The sequence below is a fragment of the Triturus cristatus genome, chromosome 2_1 (assembly GCF_964204655.1).
Source record: "Triturus cristatus chromosome 2_1, aTriCri1.1, whole genome shotgun sequence".
In the NCBI taxonomy this organism is placed as follows: domain Eukaryota; kingdom Metazoa; phylum Chordata; class Amphibia; order Caudata; family Salamandridae; genus Triturus; species Triturus cristatus.
In genome coordinates, this window is record NC_140581.1 from 583,969,482 (window position 1) to 583,989,056 (window position 19,575).

The 19,575-nt window shown below is 43.1% G+C and overlaps 1 protein-coding gene and 1 pseudogene across 2 annotated transcripts in view; one reads left to right on the forward strand and one right to left on the reverse strand.

Moving 5' to 3' along the window:
- The window catches only part of LOC146865651 (large neutral amino acids transporter small subunit 4-like), a 156,369-nt pseudogene extending 152,517 nt beyond the window's left edge, over window positions 1-3,852 (forward strand).
- The window catches only part of KIAA0825 (KIAA0825 ortholog), a 2,097,552-nt gene that overhangs the window by 516,338 nt on the left and 1,561,639 nt on the right, over window positions 1-19,575 (reverse strand). The gene's annotated exons all lie outside the window — the stretch shown is intronic.

Here is a 19,575-nt window from a genome sequence, read left to right on the forward strand (position 1 = left end):
ATGAAGTCACCCGTAGAGCGGTCTAGCATGGATTGCACAGCGGCTCGACGAGGTTGTGTAAGGCATCGGAAAAGGACTTTGAAATAATACAAGTAAAAGAAACCCACAATAAACATTTGTTACGGCAAAGACTACAGGACTTCTTGTTAAATTTCACAGTTCTTGGAAGCAATGAGAACAACTAACCGTTACTGGTATGCAATGTTCTGGACAAATCCCATGTGTCCTCTCCAGGTCCAACAGGGTTTGTCCACGATTGTGCTTCCCAATTCCTTTTGAACACCTTAAAAGTGGCTGTGCTGGAATTTTAAAAGAAAAATCAATTTCTACCATTGGACAGCGAGGCTTTTGCAGCAAAGATCTGTAAGCCAACTCCGATGGGATCTGCTTTCAAGCAACCTAAATCCCCAAAAGACATCTAGGACAGGCTGCCAATAGAAGCAGTACTCACTGTTTCCACTGGAGGAGCACCCCAATTTAATTATTTATGATGCTGTGTACATAATGAGCCTCTATATCCAAAGCTGGAATCCTGTACTTGTTATGTTATAAAGAACAATGGATTTTAGAAGTGTGCATCATGTGTCACTTAAGGGACGAAACACATTGGTTGGGTTAGATAGATCTTTACCATGTCATTCTGTGCAATAAATGAAATAGGAATATCATCTGGAAAATGAGAGTTATTGTGTGACAGACTCCTTTTGGAAGTGGAGACACAGTGCCATGAACAATTAATTTGGGATGTTCATAAATTAAAGCACATTTTTAGGATGTATTCAACTATGCAATTTACCCTATTTATGTGAACTGGCAGCTGGCACAGTCTAGTGATTCCATTTACACTAATTATTTGTACTAGGTTGAGAATACCGAGTACGAGACTACTGCTGCCATTGTGAGTAGAAGTATGGTCTCCAAATTAAAAATACTTCGGCAGCCTAAAATGTGTATTGTGACAGAATCTAACCAACTGTCCTGTCTTTCGTTCAATCCATCTGGGTATATTGTCTCTAATTAGTGAATATGCTAGCTTTCTCATCTCATTAGTTTAATAGCATATCGCTAACCTAGAATGATGTTATCAGCTTTTAACAATTCGAACCCTTAGGTGCAAAACAAAGAGTGCTTCTTAAATAAATTGCTTCACTAGCAATGACATGCTGCTTATAGGTGACTTATGGCAATTGTTTCACTGTTCTGGAAGTTTTTCCTGTATATATATCGTCTTCCCTCATTGCATATTACTATATAAATGACTTTTTAGTTGTGAATTCTGTGTATTGTTTAAGTCCTGTTTCAGGTCCTTAGACGGATGGGGTTTGGGCCTAGCTTTCTCTCCTTCATCAGTGTGCTATACGCTCAACCCTGAGCCCATTTGAGAGTCAACAGTGTTCTCTACACTTTATTTCCTATTGGCTGGGAAACTAGGCAAGACTGCCTGCTCTCACCACTGCTTTTCGCCCTGGCAATTGAGCCACTGGTAACCTGGATCTGCTATGATGCTCAGAAATTAGAGCTCTGCTGGAAAGGTGGCTTCAAAGACAGTATTGTGTTCCACGCTGACAACGTTCTCCTCTTCCTGAGCTGGCCGCAAATCTCCGGCCTTGAATCCCTCAAATGAAAATAAAAATGAAATAACATATTTATAAAGCGCGCGGATACTCACACGGAGTGTCCCGGCGCTAATGTCGTGACGGAAGACCTCAGCACATACTCCCCTCGCCCATAGTTACTGTTGGAACAGCCATGTTTTCAGTTGTTTCCTAAAAGACAACAAGTCCTGTAATTGCCTCAAATATAGGGGTAATTCGTTTCCATATGGAAAAGTCTCTGGAATCTGAGTTAACTGGGCCAAATTGCACCTGGTCCCCTTTAAAGGTGACGCCTCAACAGTCAACTGTCAATCCTAGCTGATGATCCGTCATCTCAGCTTCAAATATTTAGCGATCTATAAAGCCCTTGAACCAGCACTGACCTGGAGCTTCAACCTACGCCCCCTAGTGTGCAAAGCTTAACACAACATGATTAAGTGGGCAAAGGGAAAGGTGCTGATGGGCACAACATGCAGAAGCTGGTCCAAGGAGCAGGGGGAGCCCGACAAGGAGCACCGGTCGGGGGAGAGGAGAAGCCCGGCCAGTAAGAAACAAAGGGAGTAGGATCCACAGCTCCATTAGAGCCAAAGATCTAAACTGTGAAGAAAGATCCCTCCCCAAACAATCAACAAGGCTCCCACACTAGTAACAGCCCATCAATGCCAATGGTAGATGGCCTTTAATGCCGTAATTGAGAACCTCCTCTTCTCAGCCATGGGCTCCTTGCTCATTATGCTGAAGTCAGAGAGCTTTTACTCCAAGCTGCGCCACTACCCAGAGAACTCTCCGAACAGCTCAAGTTTGGGTAATGGGTCGGAGAAGGAGTCGCTGCTAATTGAGCTGAATGAGGGGCTTGTCTATAAAAAAAAGAAAGAAATTCTCAACTTGAGCTTCACAGAAGGCTCCTTCCTGCTCAGTGTCATCACCCAGCAGCTGGGTACTGTCATGGACAAGAAGGACGCCGCAAGCTGCGTCTGCTGGGCAACGCTTACTTTGCAGTGTCGTGTTTAATGATTGCTTACAGAGCAAGTAATCCAAACTAACTTTCCGTCCTTATCTTCGTCTCACTGGCCCTCAATGACTTTGGCGGGATGTGCATGGCCATAGCTCATCCTCCCTAATATGTTCGGAGACCTTTGCTCCACCTTGATAGCACTGAGGATTGGCTCATATGCCTCCTCTGCAGTTACCTCTCCCGGAATTGAGGTGATCAATGGGCTGGAAGCCTCTTTCAACATCATCCTTATTGTGTGGGCGACCTGTGATGGGCTTGACTTCTTTAAGTGCTTTTTCAGCTGGCCCCTGGAGCCTTTCCCCGGCCTGAGGATATGGACTTTACAGAGAACATTAAGTTCAGCTGGCTGGGCTTTGACCACAAGATAACAGGCAAGCAGTTTTACAAGCAAGTCACAACAGTGGGCCGGTGACTGAGCGTAGGCAGCTCCACGAAGAACCCCCAAACGTGCAACATCACCATCCTTTATGCAGTGTTTCTTCAGCCCAATCCTGTTGATCAGCCTGATCATCATATGTATCACTCAGCTCCAACTCATCTTCTCCATGGGTGCTATGAACAACATTCCGTAGTATCCTGTGGGGGTATACCTGAAGACCATGATGAGCATGGTGAGTTTGTAAACCTCCATCTTTGGTGTACTGTAGCTGCTCTGCCTGCTCACAGCCCCAGTGATCAGGTATATTATGGACTGGAAGTTGAGGGACTGTGAGGACGGCACAGAAGAGCCAGATTATAAAGACACCACATCTGGTGACAAGAAACTAAAAAAAGAAGAGACTGTGAAATCCAAAAGATCACAAACAAAAGAGAATGTTGCTTTTACCAACCTTCTGCTGGTGGGATTTAGAGTCACGGTTCTTGATATCAATCTGCCTTTACAGATTCTCCCCAGCATACATACCATTGTGAGAGGATTCATTCACTCTGCTGTTGGAGGTCTCTATGCAGCTATGTATCCCTCGACACAGTTTGGAAGTCTGACAGGGCTATAGCCTTTCCTTAGTGCTCTCTTCGCCCTTATATAACAGCCATTGTTCTTGGCCAAGGCGGGGCCACTAAAAGGAGACCCAGTCTCTGGGTGAACATGGTCCGCAGGGACTGCGCACGCATGGATTTTGCCCGTCACTGTATCTCATTTGCTACCACCGGCGTTTGGAGCGGCAGATGCAGCAGAAGAGTGAAGATGCCAAGCTCTTCCTGAAAATCAATGGCCCGCCCAATCACAAGACATTTTTGTAGCACTGGCAAGACTGCCATTCTCTTTTTTGCCCTCTCCCCACGGCCTTCCCCAACAAGGCACCGTCGACCCAGGATCAATAGAACACAAGTGTCCCCTAGAAGTGGAAAACCTGACCCTTTATACCTTCTTCTATTGGCAAAGTTTTTTAGGGTCGTTTTCTTCAACTTGAATAATTTGTCAATTTCTCAAAAGAGCTTTCGTCATTGAACTGCACTCCCCTCATTGGGGACCACCACTGGAAGGTCGCAAGCAGAGTCCAGGAAATCTGGGTCGCCGACACCACAGACTAAGGTCAGCTTCCTGATACTCTGCACAACTTGCCGTGTTGCATGAGGCCTTGCCCTTCTGTATGGCTCCTTGCCACGCAGTACAACTCACACCCTACTATACCAACACAACCATAATGTACCACTTCCTGCAGCTCTGTACATCTGCCCCCCTTCTGTAGGACTCCTTGCCATGGAGGTATCCATTCTTTCATATGAAACTCTGTTGTATAACTCCCAGTTCTGTCAAACTTGCTGTTCCATCAGAAGCCCTCTGCCCCCACTGAATGACTGTTGAGCTCTATGACTCTGCTTGGTTGTACAGATACATTCCCTGAAACACCTTGCCCCACCGAATGAAGTCCTTGTCTATATCACTATGTACCACACCATACACCCAGTCCCGCTGTATTGCACCCGTCCTGAAATATATGTCCAATTTTAACCATACTCGTCCCATCTCCACTACAGCCCCCTGCTTTTATGTTTGGAGACCACTATGAAACTCTTGCCTGCTACATGACTCACTGCCCCACTGCGTAATATGAGACAGAGTGATTTTCAACAGTATGCAGTCAGGCATCAGGCTGTCAGAGCAGGGTATGGACTTAAGTGCTTGTTATGTTTTTTCTACACATATATCTGTTTAAACTGCGATTCATAGAAAAACGGACGGTCCAGAGATCCTGATTCTGGATATGAATTCCTAAAATGCCAGAGGAACTTGGCTCAAGGCTCTGGACCTTTCAAGCCTCATATTAGCAATAGAGAGTAGGGGTGTAAGCTTAGTTCCTCTCTTCCAAAAAGATCTGTTCAGGTCAATAGGATAATTCCTTTTTTATGACACAATAGTCCAAGTAAGTATGAGTGAAAGTAGTTATTTTTATTTTCATTCACCGCTTTATAGAGCCATTTCACTCTTTTTTAACTTTTTCCATAGAGAGTTTTTTTGAGAAATGGAAAAACCGACACATGTTTCGCCCTATGTGGCAGGTAGAGCCAGGGCTTTCTCAAGGCTGTGAGGAAAGAGAAGTACAGTCAATTCTGGGTAGTAAAGGACAAAGGGCTCCCAGACGAAAAGACACCAACTAAGTGTTGAGGTGAAAAGAGTAAAAATGTGTTGAAGTATAAAAAATTGTTTATTAAATTCTTACTTAGTAAAAAATCTGAAAAAGCTAAACCAAGGACTATTTATGTATGCATAGGCTTTAAAGAGGAAAAGAAAAGGGAACAGGAGTTAGTGCTGGCAGGAGCGTATCTACAACGTTTTGCATGACGACAAGATGTTAAAGTGACATGGGTCTAAATATAATAATAGAGGTGGGATGGTGGAGACCTCATTTTATTAGTCTCATAAGATAAGTGGTGTTATCTGCAGGAAATTTTAACGTACAGTATTAAGTGAGTACATGCAAGGTCTAGGCATGCCATGTAAGAGAGTTACCTAAATCAGTAAATAAATATGAAGTACCTAAACATCATGTTCAGGGGTAATGAAATCAGACGACAATTCAATACATTCCAAAATTCCTCAAGGTAACATATAAGTAGTATCCAAGTCTGGAAAAGGCAAACATTTTTTTAAAAAAGGTTCAGAGTCATGATCAAAAACATGCCACAGCTGTGTAAAGAATGCCACATCAGATTGCAGTAATCCATTCACCATTAAGTCCCTTAAAAAACATTTACAAATGCAGGGTAACATTGCACATTGATTAAACATCTTTCTGAGTGGCACACCTTGGGCCTTCTAGATGATGATGAAGTCACATATATGAAAGTATACAGACCCACCTTTCCCGTTCTTTACACACTACCTAAAATCCACAAACATCTCCCCTTTCCCCCAGGGAGACCCATTGTATCTGGGATTGGTGGACCGACTGAGAAATTGGCTGAATATGTAGATCTGTTTTTAGGCCCTTTGGTTCGCAATCTGGCATCATATATTCAAGACTCCAAACACATTCTCAGCATTTTATCAGATGTACATTGGCAATCTGGTATGATCCTTGCAACTTTGGACGTGGTGTCCTTATACACCAGTATCCAACTGGACTTAGGTCTACAAGCAGTCACAAAATTACTTAACAACAGACCTGCTACACATTGGCAACACAATGAAATGCTAATCACTATGATGCACCTTATCCTACATAACAACTTCTTTCTCTTTCATAACAAGTGGTACAAACAAGTCAGAGGCGTAGCAATGGGGTCCAAATTTTCACCTTCATTTGCCAATTTGTTCATGGGATGTCTTGAGAGTGATTGGATTTGGGGCTCCAATGGTGCACTTTGGATAGACTCCATTATCTTTTGGGGACATTACATTGATGACTGCCTTCTCATGTGGTCAGGCACCCAAACAGAATTGGTTCATTTTTGTACCCATCTCAACACCAACAACTATGGCATGCAATTCACCATGGATTACAGCTCCACCAACATTACGTTTTTGGACATGGAACTGTATATTAAAGATGACAAACTCAATAGCCGAAACTCAAAACTCAAAACTCAATTTTCGTAAGAGCACGTCCTGTAATTCTGTACTACATGCAGATAGTTACCATCCGACACATCAGGTTAGTGCGATCCCCTAATGGGAGTTTTTAAGGGCTAGAAGGAACTGTAGTGAAGACGCAGAATTTAATACCTGTATCAAGGACATGAAGCAAAGATTTTTAAAGAGAGGGTATTCTACCCAAACTCTCAAGCGAGCTGAGAATAGGATTTCCCATGTAAACAGATGTGACACTTTAACACCAAAGAATAGAACATCTACGGAAACACAGAATGTTCGTATGATTGCGGACTTCAATGATCTGAGCCATATCCTCAGGAGAAGTCTTCGCAAACATTGGGGTATCTTACAGACAGATATTTCCTTAACAGGAGTGATCACCAATCTCCCCGAAATCACCTTCAGACGGGGCAATACACTACGTACCAGATTGAGCCCTACTGTACCTAAGTCTCGAAGCGTATAATCGTGGCTAACCTCACATAATATGGGTTTTCACAAATGCGGTTTCTGTGGCGTTTGTAAATGGTCCAAACACAAAACAAGGTGCTTCCAAGGACATAACAACAAGACTTACGTAATTAGAACTAATATCAATTGTAACACCAAATTTGTAGTCTACATTATTGAATGCACATGTGGTAAACAGTATGTAGGCAGCACTATTAGAGCTCTTATAGAGAGGATCGGAGAACATGTCAGGGCACTTCATCAACAGGATGCCAGATACCCGGTAGCCATACATGCAGCCATGTGCCCCTCACAAAGTTCCCGTAAATGTTTCCAATTTTTGGGAATTGAAACGATTGACTCTGCCCCACGTGGTGGTAATAGAGAACTGCGATTAAGAAGAACGGAGGCCATTTGGATAATGCGTCTTCAGGCAGTCGAACATGGTCTTAACTATGATTCGGAGATGCAATACTTTGTGGGCTAATGTTTCTGACATCTGTGCTTGTGCGGATTGTATTCTCTTATTCAACTGACTGACTACGATCCTATGTCCTAGGAAAGGGTACTACACAACCATTTCAGATTCTCTTTTAGGCCAACCAACTTTGGGTACTTTGACATATTTTATGTAATATACTTTTGTGTCTACACGCACTAACCGTGATGTACACCATTGTGCCTTCATTAATGTAGCATCTGTGCTTCAAAACGTTTTGTGTAATTTGTAGTCCTGTATTGTCTTGTTTGCCTGTCATTACGTTATTTCAAACATTACTCTGTTTACCGGTCGTTTTTATTTTCTGTCTTTTCATGTACAATTTATTCACATTTTGTTTTATCTTTATTTGCTTTGGTTAATATGCACTAATGTTGTTTTCCGCATTTAACTTGCCTTGTAACACGTCATTATGTGTTATGTGTAGATTTATATTGCTATTCTTTGTCCCATACATGTGTGATACAATTGCATATTTTAAATTGCGCTTGCAATTTACTGATATTTAAATGTGTTGTCATTTGCTTTTATCTTGTATGGCTTCCTTGCCTCTTTCTGCTCTGTTCTTTTCATTTATTCATAACCATTCAAATGTTGGACACTCCGCTGTCAATTTTTTGTTTCTACTCTATTTCCCACCACCGTCTAACCTGGTTATTGTATGGGTTGACTATTTCCCCTATTTTGTGTTTGAGATTCACCAATTCACTTCTACTAGTTGGACGGGTGACCTTTTTCATTTCAGCTCACTTCCTTTACGGCGGTTTTCTTCATACTTCCTTTTTTTTTTTGTTTGTTTTTTAGGCCGTGGGCAGAGCCGCGGTCTAGTTGTTGGATGGTCTGCTTATTTGTATCCACTTCTGGTTCCGCGGGACTCTCACACACACACGCTCATATCGGTGCTGCTAGGATACACGTTCTTCTCCAGTTTGCAGTAAGTACCACCGCGATAGTCCGGGAGTATGCCTCCCTGTTTATAACAGTTGGCATTCCACATAGGTGTTATTTTATTATAAGTTGATTCTCCGGTCTTTTTCTTTTTTTGTGTTAGAATTCAAGAACGCGTACGCGTATTTGGCCGCTTTTATGGACATTGCCTGAATTATATACGAAACCGTACGTTGGCTGCAGCAACCTAGATGGTTCCAGCATGATACTTTTGGTGTATTACTGTTCTGCTCTCAATTATGGCACCGAATACTCTATACTTTGAAGATACAGGTGAAAGTTTTACACTGATATCATAATATTTTGAGGGTGTTTTTCACCCGTGTTTGCGCAACTATATTAAATTACATCGTTTCCAATCCCTGCAGCTGTTTTACAGACTCCTGCTTTTGACTGACTTTTTGTGCTGATTGCCTTTTTTGGACCTCCTTGTCGTCTTTTCGGTAAGGGCTATTTTCAATTTATTTGTACTGGATACAGGTATTGCTATTTCACTTGGCACTTCCGTCTTCGGGCACGTAATTGGAATTTTAGCCGTTTTGGCTCTCACCTCTTTTTCTGTCTTTTACCATAGAATTATTAGCTGGCTTATTTTTGTGTTTATATCCGAATTTTTCCCTGTCAACTTTGACTATGCACGTTATGTACACAGTTGAGGGGGCATGTTTACCGATTCTTGGGGTTTGATTAGATTCTTGATTGTGTGCGATTAAAACCTTGGTTGTTTTCACCGAGTCCCCCACTTTGAAAAACTGTTTAATGATGTTTAATATTTTTTATTTTGTATCCGGTTTACTTTTTTGCGTCTTTTTTATTTTAGCCATTCACCTTTCTCAACGCCATCAACCTGAGGTATTTTCATTGGCAACTTCTAGATCTTCATCCTCCACGTGTGAATTTTCCCTCGTTTTTCCTTGGGTTTTTTCTTTTTCTTATACCTTCTTTATTTTCCTCATCCTGTATTCTTCTCTTTCTTACAGTTACTATTTCATAATTTCAGGTTTCGATTTTTCACGACCAACACGGTGCTATGACTACTACATCTTAATTCTTTCTTTCATGCTGTTCTGACCTCTTTTTTGCCTTAAGCTTTGTAGGTTGTTTTGTGGCTTTGTGCCTATATTGAATGGTTATGATGATGAACACACCCTTCTTCCCTTGTTTGTTTCTACTACTATCTTTTAATTATCACTAATTTTCCTAAAGAGTGCTTATCTTTGGGTTTCCGCACCTGTTTGTGGGTGTGTGTTGTGAGCTACGGAGATGGTTGTTCTCTCCTTTTAGTTCCACTTAATTTTGTGCTTTTAATATCGAATATTTGTGTTATTCCCAGCCCTGAAGAGTCGTGGGATCATCTTCCCCGACGAAACACGTGTCGGCTGGTGTTGTCTTCAAAAGAATTAAAGAATATCCAATACTGCTGAAGATTTTGATTTGTCTCACTGTCTCCACTGCAGCATTGACTGGATTTACCCATATGTGTGCACAGGATTTCTTTGTATTGCTCTGTTGTTGGGCTTGTCCCAACATACATTTAGGGGTTCCAAGGGTCTCCTCTACCTGTTCAAGCACCATATTCATTTTATACCCGATACGTATACTAGCTGAGCGCCACTACTTCCTATTTATTTAATACCCTTTTCGCAATGGTATTAAACAATTTGATGTTTAACAGGATTTTTTAGTGAGTGCCTTAGTATAAGCAATAGCGCCACATACGGAAAACGGGCGAGAAAGAGAGTAAAATGGTGGATTTATAATAAGAATGGGTGAGTATATTCTTAGACACAGCGCAAATTATATTTGAATGCGTGATCAGGACTGCGTGGTCTGCAATTTCCTGGTGAGGCTTGCCGCTTTCTCTGATGCAGCGCATGTTCACACGCATAAATGTAAAGGAAATAATATCCCTAATCGAGATGCAACAGGAGCGCTCTTCTACACACTGAGACCCAGTGAAGCTACAGGGATGTACAAAAATGCAGATGGAACTATATATTTAAGCTAGCACGACAAAGCCATAATTGGGAATGGGAAGGCATGCAAATGGCAGTTGTGGTGAAAATTATTACACCTGACTTCTAGAGCAGACATGTTTGGGTAAGCCACTGGTGCACTGCCTCAAGAGTTGTAATATCGCTTCTACCTGAGCTAAGCCTTTCCTGGGAGGAAACAAGCACTTTCCGCAGAATAATGCACTGTGCGTTTCTCAGGTGTATACATTTAAGGTCATCACAAAACCTGCTAATAAGAAATACAAAAAGAGAACTTATCACACATACATTTTTACTCTTATGCTGTAAAAGGAAAAGACTGAATGGTCAGAAATTGCACGTTTGTGGGCAGAATCAATCCTTCAGCTAGCTGAAAAGACCACAAGGGGGTGAGGGAATGCTGAAAATGGTGCAGAGCGGGCACACATCATTTAAGGGGTACCAAATCATCATTAATGTTGTCACATCTACAGGAGTGTTAAGTAACTATTTAATCTTACAGTAGGCCAGAAACATATGTGATGTGTTGGAAGCCTCTTTTCGGGGAATCAACTCTTCTGTGTGCAGAACAGAGAAGGTTTGATGAGTAGGGGCTTGAAAATGTCTCTTTCGGTGCTAATATATCCCCTCATTACTTTGCACTGTGTATAAGAATCTTCCATTTTCGACACCATCCAGAGTTGATCGGTGTCTCGTATGGCACATAATGGAGGACACTACGCTTTATTTGGATACCTGAAGGAATTGGCCCGTTTCGGGTCACCCGGGTCACTAATGACCACCTCTCAGCCTTCCATACTGTTAAAACTGGGGGTCTCGGGGGGCGTGGCTTGGCGCCCGCAGGTGATGGCGGCGCTCCAGTGAAGCTCCGGGGCAGCGGAGAGAGATTAGCCGGTTCCCGTTCGACTTTCCTGAGGACGACTGGCCGAAGGAGGGTCGGAAGATGCCCTGACCTCCCTCGTATTCGGTGGAAGCATTTCGAGACTCCGTGACACTGCAATTACCTGTCGTAAGTTCTGACAGGATTCACTCGGTTGCGGCCGCCATCTTGGGTCCGCCGAGCGACGCGCACTATGTTGCGGTTCTCGACTGTCAGCCCAGCGCTCTCCATGCCTAACTTCACGCATTTCTAAATGACTTGCAACTCGCCTGTTTTGTTGTTTCGTCTTGCTCACACGGAGCCACTGCATTATTGGAACACATGTTCTTCCTAAAATACGCACGGATATCGTTTCCACATGAACTGCCCTTGCTTCACATTGCTGTTTCTGTGCTGTTTTTCAAGTCATGACTTCGTCGTCGCCTGTATGGACCCCTCTCTGACTCTTTTTGCTAGTGGCATTTTGTTGTGTTGAAGCATACCAGGTGGCTCCCTGCGCTCAACACCATTGCTCATTGTGGATTTTTGTGAGGTGCGCGACGGGACTTTTCTCTTCACCAATTTATCTGAGCTCATTCTTTGTCGCGCAATGAGTGGGTGCCACCTTTCTGCCATATAATATCATATGAAAAACGCTTTGATCCTTTCACAGACGGCTTCTTCCACTTCCTCATATGCGCTCTGACGATTATTTCACTTGAACTGCTGTGAAGTTGGCTGCATTTCTTTCATGAACTATTCAGATACCATCGCACTTCTGTCGTGTTATACCTTGTGTAGCCTTCGTTTCTGCTTCCTGAGACCTCTACTGATCTAGCCATTCCACGGCTTTGTTACATGGGTAGACTTAAGTCAATGTCGCGCTTGCCTCGCTCTACCAAGCCCCAGTTTGTGAAGAACTCTAAGGTTTTTTCTGCTTTTTCACAATTGGAAGATTCTCTTAACTCGTCTGGCTCTGACACGCCAATGGATCCTCCCAGAAACCCGCAAGACAATTCTAAATCTAACATGAAGAGACATAAGTCAAATTCTCTTTCTCCTCCAAAACATTCGGGGCCAGTATCCATGGAGTTGTTGTTAGAGGAGATAAGATCCTTGCGTCCTTTCATGGAAGAGACCAATATCAAACTCCAGGTTCTTACGGATAATTGGTCGCAAATGGAAACAAGAGTAACTTCGATTGAAAAATCTGTTCAGTCGTTCCAAGAGACATCCTCTGTGGTCTCCAATCTGAAGTCTCAAATCTCAGATCTTCAACAGCAAGTGGAGCAGCTGGAGAACAGGAATCGGCGCAATAACCTTCGCATTTATGGCCTGGTTGAAGGTCTTGAGGGGTCCGATCCAATCACCTTCTTCAAGTCGTTCCTCCCCAAGCTCTTGCATCTGACACAGGATAAGGTCCTCAACATTCAACGTGCTCACAGGCTGGGTCGACCACCTTCTTCTACTTCTTCCTCTCAGAGGCCCAGAGGGGTTATCATCTACTTTCTGGAGTACACCGACCTTCTGATGGTTTTAGCGGCGGCCAAATCTTCTCCAAATTTAACCTGGTCTGGTTCTTCCCTGTTCTTCGCACAGGATTACGTTAAGGCTACTGCTGCTCAGCGAAAGGCTTTTCTGAATTCAAGAGCGGATCTGCGGGCAATGGGGGCGCGATATGGCCTTTACCACCCATGCCTATTCAAAGTTACTTACAACAACAAAACTACAACTTATGAAGATCCAGTGCGCTTACAAAGTTTTATCAATGCGCACAAATCATCTGCCATGGATGCCTCCGGTCCATCATCTTCTGCTCATGGCTGACTATTGCTTGTATATTTCTCATATGGCTATTGCATTTTCTTCTATACCTATTCAGGAACTTTCTCTTGGTTGTAGTTCATCTGAATTCTTCTGATTTTCCGGTTACCCACTGTGCTGACTCTTTACTGTCTATGCATGATGGTTGTTCCTTGTTTTCCCTGTTAGTCATGGTTTCAACAGGCTCTCCTGGTATGTTTTAATCCTTTGTTTCTCCTTTTTTCGTCTCACAGGAATTTGTTCCCGTATTTGATGATGTCTCGATCCCTGCCTCGTCGTTCCTGGATGTGCTACCCCACCCATGTGGTTCCTTCCTCCCTCCACCCTCTCTCGCATCTCTCCTTCGTAGGTATGTTTTTTCCCTATTTCCTTCCTTGTCTTCCTAGTGCATCTGTTGGTTTTTCCCTCTCTTTTTCCCGTTTCCCTCTTCCCCTTTTTATGTTCTTATCCATATGTCTATATTATGATTTAATACCTCTGACCGGACTTTTTTGCCTATATAAGGGTTGCATTCCTTGTTCTTCTTGGCACACCTACTTTACAATTTTTTTCTTCCTTCTGGTGTCCTATTCAGGTGCCTTTAATGTTTCCCTATACTCTCCTTTTTGTGCTAGTGCTCTTGCTCTCGTTCTTGGTGAGAGTTGTACTCTTTGTCGTTTTGGTTACATTTCTCTTTCCGCTTTTTCCTTAATTCCGGCTTTTTGTGTTATCTTCGACGCTGGTGCATTTTCTTCTTCCTTTCCTGCTATGGCTCACGATCCTGATCACTTGCTTCCTTTCTTTTACTTCTGCGTATTTAAACTGGTTTCTCTTTTTTCTTTCTATCTTCTCTCCTTTTCATGGGTGTTCCTTTTACTAGATATAATATTCACATGTTCTGTAGATAAATCACTGTTATGTCGTTGAACATATTAACATGGAATGTGAGGGGTATTAATTCTCTGATTAAGCGTCAACGGATTTTATCACACCTTGCCAAATTGAATGTTGATATTGCATTCCTCCAAGAAACGCATTTAACTGAGGTAGAATCTGCTAAGCTTAAACGTGGTTGGGTGGGTGAATTGTTTTATTCGCAGGGTGATGGCAAGCGCAATGGTGTGGCAATCCTCTGTCGCAAGTCTCTTCCCTTCCAGGTCCTTGCCCATGAATCGGATGCTTCTGGTCGATGGGCTTATGCCAAGCTATCACTCAGAGGCGTTCCAATTTCTCTCCTCAATGTCTACGGTCCTACCATGGGTGAACATTCTTTTTGGGCTGATTTCTCCCCACTCTTAACTAAATTTGTGGACCACAATTTTATTCTAGCGGGGGACTGCAATCATCCTCTCGACCCTTTTATCGATAGGAAGTCCATGGCCCCCCATACTCCCAACAAACCCCACAAGCTGTTTTGCCATGCTATTTCGCAGCATAAGTTAGTAGACTCCTGGCACCTTTGTAATCCAAGGTTGCGGGAGTACACTTTTTATTCTCCCTGTCATCACTCCCAATCACGACTTGATTACATCTTTGTTTCACACAACCTCACTCAATCACTCTTACACTCCGAGATAGGCCCGATACTGCTTTCTGATCACGCTCCTGTTCTTACAAGTGTTGATGTATTCCCTACAAATGCTGGCCCTAGGAGATGGCGTTTTAACAACTCCCTCCTTCTCGATTCCAAGTTTACGTCCACCTTCACTTCCTTCTTTGATGAATTCTTCCTGATTAATGATGATGCTACTCTCCCCGACCACAATATTTGGGATGCTTTTAAGGCAGCAGCACGTGACTTTATTATTAGTTACGTTGCGGACAAACGTAGGAATGCACGAAGACTCACTAAAAATCTCCTTTCGGACATTAGGAAATTGGAACATGCGTATTTCACCTCTCATTCTGCTGATAGCTTGACAGCCCTTGTTGCAGCAAAAATGAAATTTAATGAGAAATCTACGGAGGATGCCTACTTGTACTTATTGAAATCTACTGCTAAATTTTATGGGGGTCGGAACAAAGCGGGAAAGCTCTTGGCTAATTATTTGAAGGTTAAACATAACAAGTTAAATATTGAATCCATTTATGACTCTGATGATACTTTAAAACACTTGGATGCTGACATTCTCGCTGAATTTTCACGTTTTTATGAGACTTTGTATACATCTGAAACTCATTCCTCTCCTAGTTCCCTTGCTCGTTTTTTCTCTACCATTCGCGCACCACCCGCCTTCCCCTTTGATCTCTCCTCTTTGGAATCCGATGTCACACAAAAAGAATTACTCAATGCATTGCAACATCTCAAACCCAACAAAGCCCCTGGCCCTGATGGTTTTACCGGCGAATTCTACCTTCACTTTTCTAAATTGTTGATTCCACGATTGCATTCCCTTCTCCACAACTTTATTACCCATGGTGCTTCCTCAGGGACATTTTTGGACGCCCATATTTGCCTCATACCTAAGCCTGGGAAGGACGCACAATACTGCAAAAATTACAGGCCCATATCCTTAGTCAATATTGACTATAAACTTTTTGCCAAAGCGTTGGCGATCCGATTAGATCACCTTCTTCCCGATCTCCTAGGCGAGGAGCAATCTGGGTTTGTCAAGGGCCGACATATTACGGACAACACTAGACTCTTATTCAACATCTTGTCAAAGTCTTCCCGTTGTCAGTACTCACTTGCTGCGATTGCCCTTGACGCCGAAAAGGCTTTCGACCGGGTTGAATGGCGCTATCTCTTTCATACTCTCACTTGGTTCGGTTTTGGTCCTAGATTTATTTCTTTAGTTTCCCTGCTATACTCACATCCCAGAGCGGCAGTCTTTGTGAATGGTCAAATTTCCTCTTATTTTGATCTTGGCAGAGGCGTTCGCCAGGGTTGCCCTCTGTCTCCCTTTCTCTTTAACCTCGCTTTAGAGCCTTTTCTGTCCAGGCTGCGTCAGAATCCTGCCATTCATGGTTTCCAATTTGCAGACACTCATATTAAACTCGCTGCTTATGCAGATGATATTTTACTCTTTCTTTCCAACCCTACAGAATCCGTTCCTGCTTTTCTGAATGAAGTTAGGCATTTTTCCTCTATCTCTGGGTATAAGCTTAATCATGATAAATGTGAGATCCTTCCCCTGACCAAATTTACTTTTAAACAAGAATTTAGTGATTCTCGGTTTACTTGGTGTCCTTCACATATTAAGTATCTTGGTTTATACATTACCCCCTCTATTTCAGATACTGTTTCTTTATGTATGTCCAAATGCACACAAAAGATTGCAGATCTCACTGCTAGGTGGCATCCTTTATACCTTTCCTGGTGGGGTCGTCTCGATACTATTAAAATGATGATCTCTCCTATTATTCTCTATACGCTCTCCAATATTCCAGTGTCCATCCCAGCGAAATTCTTTACAAAAGTCAACTCAACGTTATCCTCGTTTTTATGGAACTCCAAAAAACCTAGAATGTCTCTTGCCAGGCTCATCCGTCCTACTTCGGAGGGTGGTGTCAATTTTCCTAACTTTCCTGCATATCAGAAGGCCTTTTTATTACGTCAAGCCTCCCTCTGGTTACTAGATCCCACTTCTCTCTGCCCTCTATGGGTTAAGGTTGAACGTACTCTTCTATCTCCGTTTTCTTTTGCAGAATATCTTGCTTTTTCCCATAAGCCCTCTTTGATTCCTACTTCTATTCACAAGTATACTCTTAAGCTTCTAATGTCGGCTACTCCTGATTCCCCTAAGACCATTGCTGACTTCCTCTCTTCCCCCATCTGGCATAATAAATATCTCCTAATCGGTGGTAAGCCCTTCTACTGGAAATCTTGGAGAGTCCGAGGTTTGATCTGGATCTCGCAGCTCTTCTCTGGTTCCACCTTTATCTCTTTCCCTGATATCTGTTCTTCCTTTGGCCTAACTCCGTCCTTTCTCTCCAAATATCTTCTACTCAAAGCTACTGTATTGGAGATTTATGAGCGACTCTCGGTTTCTCTTTCTCCTTCTCCCCCTGTTTTACGCACCCCTACCTTTCAACTTCATTCTCTCCTGCGTAATACTCCCAAAGCGTCTCTTATCTATAAATACCTCCACACACATGAGTCTATTAGACCTAAATCCAAAGTTGATCTTCAATGGGAAGCTGACCTCGGATTGGAATGGCCGATATCTCTATGGGACAAAATCTGGGCAAAGCTACATAAAACTTCTAGAGCGGCTTCCTTGACACAATCACTATTTTTTATTTACAATAGATTACTTCTCACTCCTTCCACACTACACAAACGATTTCATACTACCCCAGACAAATGTTGGTCGTGTGATTCTCCCAATGCCACCCTACTTCACATGATATTTCTTTGCAGGCATGTGCATGCTTTTTGGTTACAGGTGTGGGCTCAAGTCAATGTTATTTTTCATACTTGTATTCCTTTATCCCTCACCCACCTTTTCTTGGGCAGTTTGTCTCCTGATTGGGATAACGTAGATATGTCTGCTCGCATTGTTGATTTGTTACTGGCTGTTGGCTACCAACAGATTACCGTTAATTGGAAAAACACTTCCAATATTTCTTTTAAAGCGTGGTGGTACAATGTCTGTCATAACCATAGACTTGATAATGCCTTTGTCTTTCCTGTTCAATTAGCAGCTAGACGTGCGGACCTATGGCTCCCCATTACGTTATATTTAGACAATTGTGTTGCTCGTTCCTTCTGTCCATCACCTGCTCAACAGGAAGTTCCTAAGCCCCCATGATACCATTTTCACATTCAGAATTTATCAACATGCTGTTTTATTTTCTTGCTCTTTGCATTTAGTTATTCAGTAATGGTTGATGTAATTTCTCTGTTTCTTTTTAATTGCCCATGACTATTATTTTATTGTTTTGTTGTACACTCTCACATATGCATTGTATTTTGTAATCCCCTCCCCACCCTCTCTACCCTCTCTTTCTCCTTCCCCCCTTCCTATTGATATTCTGTATTGCATTTTCCTTTTTCGTTGCCTAATAAAATTCTTTTAAACTTAAAAAAAAAAAGAACTGGGGGTCTCTAGTTGGTTGAGGTAGAGGTACCTTAGTCCAAATAGGGACCCTTGCTTCTAAGTCAGGGAAAGGAAGGACACCGTCTCAGATAGCCCCTGCTCACCCCCTCGGTAGCTTGGCACGAGCAGCCAGGCTTATCTCCAAGGCAAATGTGTAAAGTATTTGCAACCACGCTCTCAGTAATCCAGTGATAACACCACAAATGGACTCCACACGAGTTTCATAAAAAACAATTATATGTTTATAAAAAAAGATATACGATGAGACCACACAATGAAAATCCAACATATGCATATTTGTAATATTTCACCTTGCCGGTTATTAGGCCAGCAAGCCCTTGTAGGTTCTTGCAGTATTAATGAGCAATTCTCGATGATCCAATGCAGTCCTAATGCAATGCTATGCAGTTCGTAATGCAAGAATCAGGCACTTCGTAATGTAAAAATAATGTCGTTCGTAATGCAACAATCAGGCAGTTCGTAATGCCAAAATAATGCAATTCGTAATGCAACAATCAGGCAGATTGTAATGTAAAGATAATGCAATTCGTAATGCAACAATCAGGCAGTTCGTAATGCAAAAATAATGTACTTCGGCACCGATCACGGTGCTCTGGATGGTCTCTATGCCACTCTTACTGACTCACGGTCAGCTACTGCCAAAATATGCCCCCAACACTGTTATGATGGAAAACAAAGTGCAGCTCCACAATCCAGCCCTGGTACTGCCACTCTTCGGCAAGTACAGGCCGCGATACGGATTTGAGCGGAGGCTCGCGCTGCAAAGATGGGAAAGGCCGAGAGCGTTTCTCTCGTAGCCCGCACCCCGCCCCAGGCGGCGACACACGCACGCTCGCTGAGGTTACCTGGGGGGTACCATCTCACTCTTCTCTCCTCTCCTCGCGGCTTGGACATCTGATGCAACTTTGTTGATCTTGGGCAGTGGAACTCGGACCCCCGACGGTGATGGTTTGAGGTCTCTCCTTGGCAAAGACAGGCTCGGGCCGGCGGCAGTGAATTCTCACAGCTCCTCTGGGGATGCCGGGCCGATGGCAATGACGATCACAGGACTTCTGGTCATGCTGTCGACCGAAGCAGAGAACAAGACTGCCCGGGACACACAGTAACGGGGCAATTTCTCACGAAGGTCTCAGGCTGCAAAAGGGCACACGGACACAGCGTCGCTGAGACTCACTTGGACTCCAGGTGCACACGATCACAGGGCAATCCTCACGAAGGTCTCAGGCTGCAAAAAGCACACGCACACAGCGTCGCTGAGACTCACTTGGACTCCGGGTGCACACGATCATAGGGCATTCCTCACGAAGGACTCA